Source organism: Ochotona princeps, chromosome 23 (genome assembly GCF_030435755.1).
Source record: "Ochotona princeps isolate mOchPri1 chromosome 23, mOchPri1.hap1, whole genome shotgun sequence".
Lineage (NCBI taxonomy): Eukaryota > Metazoa > Chordata > Mammalia > Lagomorpha > Ochotonidae > Ochotona > Ochotona princeps.
The window spans coordinates 36,837,219-36,846,394 of record NC_080854.1 but is presented as its reverse complement, the minus strand read 5'-3'; positions in this window follow the sequence as shown (position 1 = coordinate 36,846,394).

The following is a 9,176-nucleotide window of genomic DNA, read 5'->3' as shown; positions in this document are numbered from 1 at the left end:
GCAGGTCAGCGTACCTTGAAGGTGGGTCTTGCTGTGACGCCGTGGAGACCTCACTTGTGCTATATGGCTTTTGGCTCATGAAAACACAGTTCTAACATGGCCGGGTTCCATGACTGCCCGCTCAGCTTGGCCGTGACATCCGTGCTGATCGTGTGGTGTGTGCTGCTGTCCACAGATGAGCTGGTACCACCGGACAAAAGACGGTTGATGCTGTGGCCAGCAGGGCAAGCAGTGGTACAGATGCCAGGTGCGTACCCTCCCCACGCGGGGCTCACAGCCACCCATGGAGGAGGGGCGAGAGCAGGCTCTTCCCACGTGTCGACAGCGTGTTTGCGTTCCTGTCTGCTCCCTGGCACCAGAAGTCAAAATGAGCCCCATTCTCCAGCCACCTGTCCTGAGTGCTAGCGACAGGGAATGCTTGAGCTGCCAGGGGACACCACGTGATTCTCCCAGGAAGATCTGCATGACCAGGGCTGTCGCTCCACCCACTCATCCTTGCGTGTCCCAGGCCGGGATGTGCGAGGCCTGCCCCGCGCGTCGTGATGTCAACTTCCCGCTATTTAATCTCCCCCACCGTTTCCTGTCCCTCTTCTATTCAGTTGCTTGGAACTTTCTGAAAGCCTCCATGACATGAGGACATACTGTTTATATTATGATGCGGAAAGAGGTCAACTCTTCATTGCAAGTGAAAACCCTCCTTGGACACATTTTAAATAAAATCATGCATTACTTGAACACTGCCTCAAGCTGCAGTCACTGTAGGCTGTCTTCCGATCTCATGGACCCTGAGCATTGCAGCTGGGACAGGAGTGGCAGCCAACAGTCGGGTGTAGGCGAGGGCCTCAGGATCCCATGATCCTGCAGTAGTGTGGTCGATGAGGACGATCCCTGGGAGTGAATTGTAACCGGCAGTGCTAAGCAGTGGCGGCGTCCAACCCAAATGCCAGGAGCCTGCTCCCTTGTCCTGGGGTTTGCACAGACACCGCAAGGCCAGGGCTCAGCTCTTGTCTTCAGTGGTTGCCTTGTTTTTCCGGGTTTTTAAAAAATATTTATTTTATTTTTATTGGAAAGTCAGATATACAGAGAGGAGAGACAGAGAGGAAGATCTTCTGGGTCACTCCCCAAGTGGCCGCGATGGCTGGAGCTAAGCCTATCCAAAACCAGAAGCCAGGAGCTTCTTCCGAGTCTCCCATAAGGGTGCAGGGTCCCAAGGCTTTGGGCTGTCCTCAACTGCTTTCCCAGGCCACAAGTAGGGAGCAGGATGGAAGGTGGCGTCACTGGGATTAGAACCGGCGCCCATATGGGATTCCAGTGCTTGCAAGGCGAGGACTTCAGCCCCTAGGCTACTGCACAGGGCCCATGACTTGGTTTATTGTTGTTGTTGTTTGTTGCCACTTCTTGTTCTCTAATGCATGATGCCACCTGCTCCAGGTCCCTCCACATAGTGATGATGGCCACAAGACTGGATGAGAAGGAGCTCCCACTGTCCCCCCCTCCCTGGTCATCTCCACCTGGCAGACCCAGCGTGTGGCTCCTGGGCATTGGCTGCGGTGAAATCTCACTGTGGCTATGGGATGGCTCTGGCAGAAACAGCTCCCCAAGGGAGCGAACCCAATACTGCCTGCCCGATCTTCCTCTTCTAATGTAAAATTTGCAGCAGCATTTTCTAGCGTCATGAGTGGCTGGCTGTGGCTGTGTGGGAAGTGTATCCACAGTTGCTGCTCAATGGCCATGCTGGAGAAGACTGCAGGGCTGTAGCGACCCCACAGGGCAAGTCTCTCAGCTCAGCTGCAACCTTCGTGTAGGCCCACAATTGAGTGGGGTTTTTTTTTAACATTGTATTTCTGTTTGTTGGAAACTTGTAGAAGAAATTGACTCAATAGTCAAAGAAACAGCAGTCTTCACTTGGATGGCTGAGGATCTGGAGATGTAGAAGCAGGGACCCTGAAAGCGTGACTGTGACTGCCTCTGTCAGAAGCAAGAACTTTTTGTCTGTGGCTCCAAGGCCATTACAGACGCAATGTCTGTCCACTGGACATCAGGCCTGACCGTCCACACGTGGGCAGCCAGCTTCATTCCAGCACTCTGAGGCAGACCCTGCCAGTGGAGCCCAGTGTGAGCAGCAAGCACACAAGCCAAGAAATCGGTTCGTCTTCAGACTGCAAAGGAATACGTGATTGAACGTGCAGTCCTCCAGGCCTCAGCCCCATTTGGCACTGGGAACCAGAATCAAACCAGTGGCTACAGAGCCAAAGCGATAAAAAATAGAAACTCCCTTGTATTTTCCATGCAAAGCCCTTACCCTCATCAGCTCTCCTGGCCCAAGCACCATGTTCATGGCTTGCTCTGCCCCTGGGGACTGCAGGCTTCCCACACCCCTGGGTGAGAACTGAACACAATTTACCAGCTGTCTTGCTAGAAGATTGGAGATTACTTATGTTTAGGGAGTTCCACATGAGCAATAAAATTATCAGCCACAGTTTCATGTGCATGTTTGCACACACATACTCCTGCTAATACTTCTGCCACAATCTTTAAGATTCTTTACCCAGAAAAACTAAGATTTAGGACTAAAATTTTTAGCCCCCAAGTTTGTTCCATTAATCAAAATTTGACCCTTGGTCTTACATTTTGATGCCAAAATCCATGTGTGACTGAAAAGAAACCCAGGATTAAAACATAACACTGTGTCTGTCTGACTCTGGCACATTGTCTCCCCGCCTGGACCCTGGCTTTCCTTCACAAGGTTGCTGTGCAAATTGACCCAAATGATGGAGGGAAAGGGCTCTGGAAACCAAGGAACGGTTGTACGAGTTTACATACCGGGAAAGGTGCATGGCAACAGCAGCCTTTAGTTAGAACCCACACAGAGGCTGGCTTCGAATTACAGCGGTTGAAGCACAGTCACCTTGCTTTCAGCCAGACATGTGTTTCCTGTTCCCAGTTCTGCACGTCAGGCCACCAGCCGCTCCTGGGCCGCCCTCCACCCACTCAGCATCCTCTTCTGTGACAGGGAATGGAGACGTTCCCTTCCCAAGGCAGGAGCTCAAAGGTGAGTTAGCGGAACCAGCAACAAGGGAAACACATGCCAATGCGCACTGCAGACATTGTGGACATCAGGCAAGTCCAGACTGAATAAGTCAAGTTTGAGCCAAGGCTGGGCAAAGCGTGAAGAAGGGCAGGTGCAGAATGGAAGAGGTGGAGTTCACGCCCATAGAGGACGTGGTTTGAATTGTCCCTGGCCCAGAAACTGGTGGCTCCTTGGCACCTGTCAACTGCAACAAGTGTCAGGTTGTCCGAAGGTTGATGTCAGAAGGCAGGACCCCACACCTAGCACCGTGTGTGGACATCACACATAGCAAGTGTGCGTCAGCATGATGACTTAGCCTGTTTACAACATGCACAGTTTCAATGGGATTTACTTTCTTGGGAAGCAGAACTCCCCTCCTACCTTTCACGAGGGGGGAGCGCTCGAGTATAGAAGCTACTTAGCCAACTTACCTTAGAACTGAGGGAGCCCAGAGAGACTGGATATCTTACCCAAGGCCAACTGGGGTAGGCCACTTTCTGACCTGGTTCTACCTGATGCTTCCCATGAGGACATCTGTCACCTCCCCCATGGGGCAAGACAGCCTGCGGTCTTCTGAGATATCTGGGAAGCCCTGGCCGAGATCAAGCAGGTGCAAAGGGTAGAGGTCATGTTCTCATTGCTGAGGAAACTTCCATCAGCCTCTGTGATCACAGTTCATATTTCTACATTCTTCTCCAAAGACATCAAAATAACACGCAGCTTTGTTCCTCAGTCTCCTGCCATGCTCATCTTCACCTTTCGCACACAGCATTGAGTATCATTCAACCCCAGGGTTCCTCCGACTTACAGAGCGTGGCCAAGGAAGTGGAAAGGCCAAAGACATTCAGGAAAGCAAACGATGATGTCAGCATGGTTCCAGAGGAAGCACAGTCGAGGTGTGCTGTCGAAACCAGCAGAACACAGTGCAGGTCCAAAGGGGACAGAGTTCATGTCAGGATTAGAGCAGAGCAGAGTGGGAGTGTCAAACAGGCACAGCATTGCGTCAGGAAGGCAGAGTGCAGTAAGGGGTAGATCCAGGCACTCTGCCCTCGTGGTCTCTGGCTTCCTACCTCACATACGCGCATTATCCTGCCCCTCTGGATCTCGGGCAGTCGCTGGTGATGCCTTCCACTGGGCTGAGCTAGAATTGCTGTAACCAATGCGCCTGGTCTCATTGCCACTTGCCTCTCTGCCCATGGGATTTTACTCCATGGCAGGGCGTGCTCTGCGGGGTGACTATCAACTTCCAGACACTCCCCATCATTCACGTGGAGACATTTGGTGTGTATTCTGTGCTGGGATCCTTGACAGGAAAGGTGCACGTGCCATGACGGCAGCAGGTGGGAACTGCTTGCCGTTGGCACGTGGTGGATGCGTGAGTCAGATCTTGTCGAGTCACTGCCCTTCCCAGACAGCAAGGAGTCTGGAAAGCAAGACTTGACAACAATAAAGGTCTTGACGTGGATGGCTTGTGTGTCTGCGCATGGTCTGGGCTTGGTAGCCATCAGGACGGCTGGCTCTGCTTGGCTGTGACCTCTGCTCCACAGTGGGGGGCTGGCTGCCGGGTGACGCCCTCTGACCACAAAGTGCTTTGACGTAATTGTGGTTTTCCATATGGCAACGCCGAGGTAGTCTGCACAGATTCTTCATAAAAGTCAATGAAATGGAGCAACCAGATCAGGTTGAGCATCGACGTGAGGTACATTTGTCCTCCGGCTGCCATTTGCACGTGAACATGAGCAGGCACTCTTGCCAAAGGTTTCTGCAATGTTCTTAACTCCGCTGAACTAATGGGCCAGCGCAACACCTATCCTAACCGTGACACAATTATAGGTTTACTTCTTGGGAAAACTTACAGAATAGCAAATCTGAAAAATGAGTTTTCACATGCAATGTATTGAAGAAGTCTATCAGCTCATTTTCCACACCACATGTAAGTTAAGCTTTGAGTTTGCAATTCAAACTCTTTATCAGAGGAATGTCTCAGGCCTCGTCAACATTCAAGCTCATTTTCCGATCGAGATCATATCTTTTTTTAAAACCCCAGATATGTTGCTCCTGCAGCGCTGACTCGGCACTGGCTTAGGATCAGAGGGCACTGCCCTCCCTCTGCCTCCTGCGACACACGGGCAAAGAACACAGGTCACAGACCAGGGCAGCAGCTGGCTTTGCAGCCCGGGGAGGGTGGGGCTGGGATGTGGGTGTGCATGCAAATGGCTTTGTCAACAGTGATGCTAGGGATGGGGTGGGTGGTCCTTCCCATGCTACATCCTAAATGCTGGAGCCTGTGGCAGAAGAGCCTTCCTGCAGGAGGGAGACCGTGCTGGGGCGTGCAGGTGAGGGAGCCACAGCACAAACAAGGGGCTCTGAGGCGGGGCTGTGGGGAGGTGCTCGCTGGAATAGGAGAGATGCTGCCGCCAGCTCAGGCATGCCTGGAGGCCCCAAGAGCTAGCAGAGGCAGGCAGAGCCTTCTCTGGGGCCTTGAGAGAGAGCCTGGCTCAGCTAACACCAGGGTCTCCCTGGGCCTTTGCCAGAGTACATTTCTGCTGTTGGCATCCACCAGCTTGAGTTTGCAAACCAGCACTGATCTGGGATGCCATGGTTGCAGGCAGAGGATTAACCTGCTATGGTACAGCACTGCTCCCACCCTGAGATTCAAAGACTGAAGCTTGGAGAGCTGGGTTTCGGATAATCCAATCACCCCACCCATAATGGAGATGTTCCGTGGAGTTTGTTGTTGGGACAGAAGCCAGCCCCGTGTTGTCATTGGAGTCCCTTTGCAGGCAGACCCATCACTCGCACATCCGCCACTGTTCCACGTCCTCTCTCTTCTATGTCTCTGGTTCTCAGAGCTGCCTATCCTTCATCTTGCAAGGATGTTCGCACTGGATTCAGGTCCCAGCCCGGCCTGGAGTGGCCTCATCTTGAGCTCCTTAACTGACTTACATCTGCAGAATCTGGCTTTGTTTTTCAAACAGGGCCATCCTCACCTTTTCTGGGTTGAGACTCAGGACAGGTCCTTTCAGAGGTCACCACTTAACATAGCAATTCATGTAAACATAAAATTAGAAATGCTATTTGCATCTGCCATCCACAGCTGTGCTGCCTGAGCACCACACTTCCACACAGGAGGCTGGCTCAACTCCACGTCCCTGGGCCAGACGGGGCATGGCGCACAGGGGGTGATGCCCAGCTACACCCCAGCACGTCCACTTTGGCAGGTTGGTTCACAACAGCCTCCCCTCCCCAGCCCTCCCACCCACACCCTGCTTCTCCGTCAGGAGGGGGCAGGGAGGCTTGATGAGCAGCTGTGCACCTAAGGAACCTCCACAGGGAGCTGGAGGAGTGAAGGCCCCAGTCCGGGCGCTCTGCTCTGAGGCCTGCAGCTCCAAGTGGGTGACCCTGTGGATACGGCCACAGAGCCCAAGTCGACCCCACTCCTCTCTTCCGCCAACTCTCCCGCCCCTGTAGGCGCCAACAGAGCTCTGGGGGAAGAGGGTGGGAAAAAAGATTAATTTCAGTCCAGAAAGATCATTATTTTCTGGGGAGGTCAACAGACAAGCCCTGCAAGTTCCTCTCCAGAGGTCTCCCGGAGGGCCTCTCGCCACCCACCAGGCCAGACTCTGGCTTCCACTCAGAGGACAGTGCAGCCTGAGGCCCACCCTCCCCGGGGGTCAGCTGGACCCAGAACCAACCACTTCCACAGACCACACAGAGAGATGTGTGGGGAACCAGTGGGGCCTCCCACCTGCTGGAGTGCAGCTGCTCACAGTCTTGGACGCAGCAGGTTCTACAAGACTCGGCGCAAGGCAAACCAGAAACTGAGAGCCTTGGCCTCTGAGTAGGAGCGGGCATTGGACCAAGAGACCTGGCATGGGTGAGAGCCAGGCAGCCGCTTTGCACGTGCTGAGCCTCAGCCTGGCGCCCGCCATGCTCAGCAGAGCTCCTGGGCCTTTCCTCCATGAGCTCGTCCAGGCGCGGAGCAAAGGAACCCTCGAGGGGCTGAGGAGTGTTGGTCCTGCTGCTATGCACGGAGGCTCCGGCGCTGGGCAGCTCTGCCGCGGCCTCAGCCCCAGCTGCACATGGAAGCCTGGCACTTCCCAGCTGGCCACACCAGTAAGACAATTGCAAAGGCTTCCACCTCCAGTTCACTATGTGACCAACTTGCTCGGGCTTAGATGAGCGTCCTGCCTGGGGTCGCCTGGCCTGGGGCTGCCCTGCCACCGGACCTAGCAGAGTGAATAAAGGCAGCCCAGCAGGGAGCAGCTGTGTGGGTCAGGAAATGAGAGAATTCACATAGAATGCCCCAAATTACCCATTTGAACTTCCTGATGTTTGTTCTATTTGTGAGTGTTCTTTTTCTTTCATTTTCACCCATCTATTTCCTGCAATTTTTCACTTAAAGGGAAAAAGGTGAAATGAAGACAGATTGCAGGGCTGAAGGCTCCGGGTGTCTGGGGTGGGGAAGGCATCCGACACGTCTGATTGCGTAACACAGGACTTGGGCAGCCGCCTGGACCCACCCCTGCTGGCACAGGGCAACAGGGGAGAGGGGTGGGGAGGGTCCTGCCACCTGCTGGAACTGTGAGCAGGGCAGCAGCCCCAGGGAGGTTCATCTGGTTACAGTCCCATGCCATGGCTCAGGAGCCTCAAGAGTTAGGTCCCCGGCCCCAGAGCCTGCAGTGCTGTCACAGAGGGGATGCTGCAGGGGTGATGGGGGCCGTCCTGGCTGCTGAGATGGGTCCACAGTTGTCCCAGAGTCCTGGTAAAACAGCTCAGGACAGTCAGGTCAGCTTCATCCCATGGTCAAGGTCATGGTCATGAGGACATGAGGACAGATCGGGGTGGGAGTGACATCAAGATGAACCTGAAGCCTGGCCTGCAGGTGGCCTGTACAAACTGGGAAAGATGAGGCGTGGCTTCCCCGAGCCCGCCTCATCTGTGCAGTGAGCAAGACTGCAGAGAGGAGGAAGGCGCTAAGGGAGGGAACAGAACTCCAGGAGACCCTCACCTGGCTGGTGGCAGAAGCCGCTCTGGCCTCTCTCAGCAGCCACGCTGGGCCGGGGTTCCTGCAGGAGCCAACCTGGAGGAGCCAGCACACAGCCCGCCCTGCTGTGGGGCTGCCGGGCACAGTGGCCAAGGGAGCAGGTGAACAGGGACAAGTGTGTGTTGGTCTCCAGGGGAAGCAAGACAGAGCTGTTGCTTTATTTCCTTTAAGTCTGTTTCAGTGGGGCAGGCGTTAGGCCTGACGAGGAAGATGGCTCCCCACATTCCAGTCCCTGGGTTCGGTTCCCAGCCCCGGCCCTGTCCTTGTGCCCTGCACGGACCAGAAAGAGATACAGTAATGAGGTCCCTGCACCTTGCGGGAGTCCTGGACTGGGGTCCCCATTCGCTGGTGGGCATCTTCCTTTTAAAGATTTATTCCTTTTTTATTTAAAACACACATTTTCAAAGGGAGAAGGAGAGACAGAAAAAGAGATCTTGCACCTCCGCTTCACTCCCCGAATGGCCGCAACGCCGAGGACCGGGCCGAGCTGAAATCACGAGCCGGGAGCTTTTCCAGTCTCCCACATGGATCAGGAGCCCAAGTGCGCTCCCAGGGGAATCGGCAGGAAGCTAGCCTGGAAGTGGGGCAGCCAGGACTTGAACCAGAGCCCATGGGCTGCAGGTGCACGTGGCCTTCACCTCGCTATGGCAAGGCGCTGCCCCTCCCATCCCCGACATGGGCATGTGGGAGGTGAACCAGCACACGAGAGCTCTCTCTTTCTCTCTAGGTCTCTAGCAAGTCAATTTTTAAAAGTTAAAAACAAATAACAAATGAGTGTAATTCTTCCTTGCTATCACGAGCGGAGGAGAGCTAGATCTTCCATCCTCTGCTTCACTCCCAGACGGCCGCAACCTTCAGGTCTGGGCCAGGCTAATGCAAGAGCCAGGGGTTTCTGCCAGGTCTCTTACACGACTCAGGGACCCAAGGACTTGAGTCACCCTCTGTCACTTTCCTAGGTGCACTGGCAAGGAGGCAGACTGGAAGCGGGGCAGCCAGGACTCAAACTAGCAGCACCCAGATGGGATGTTCGTGTCACAGATTCATGTATTTTTACTGGAA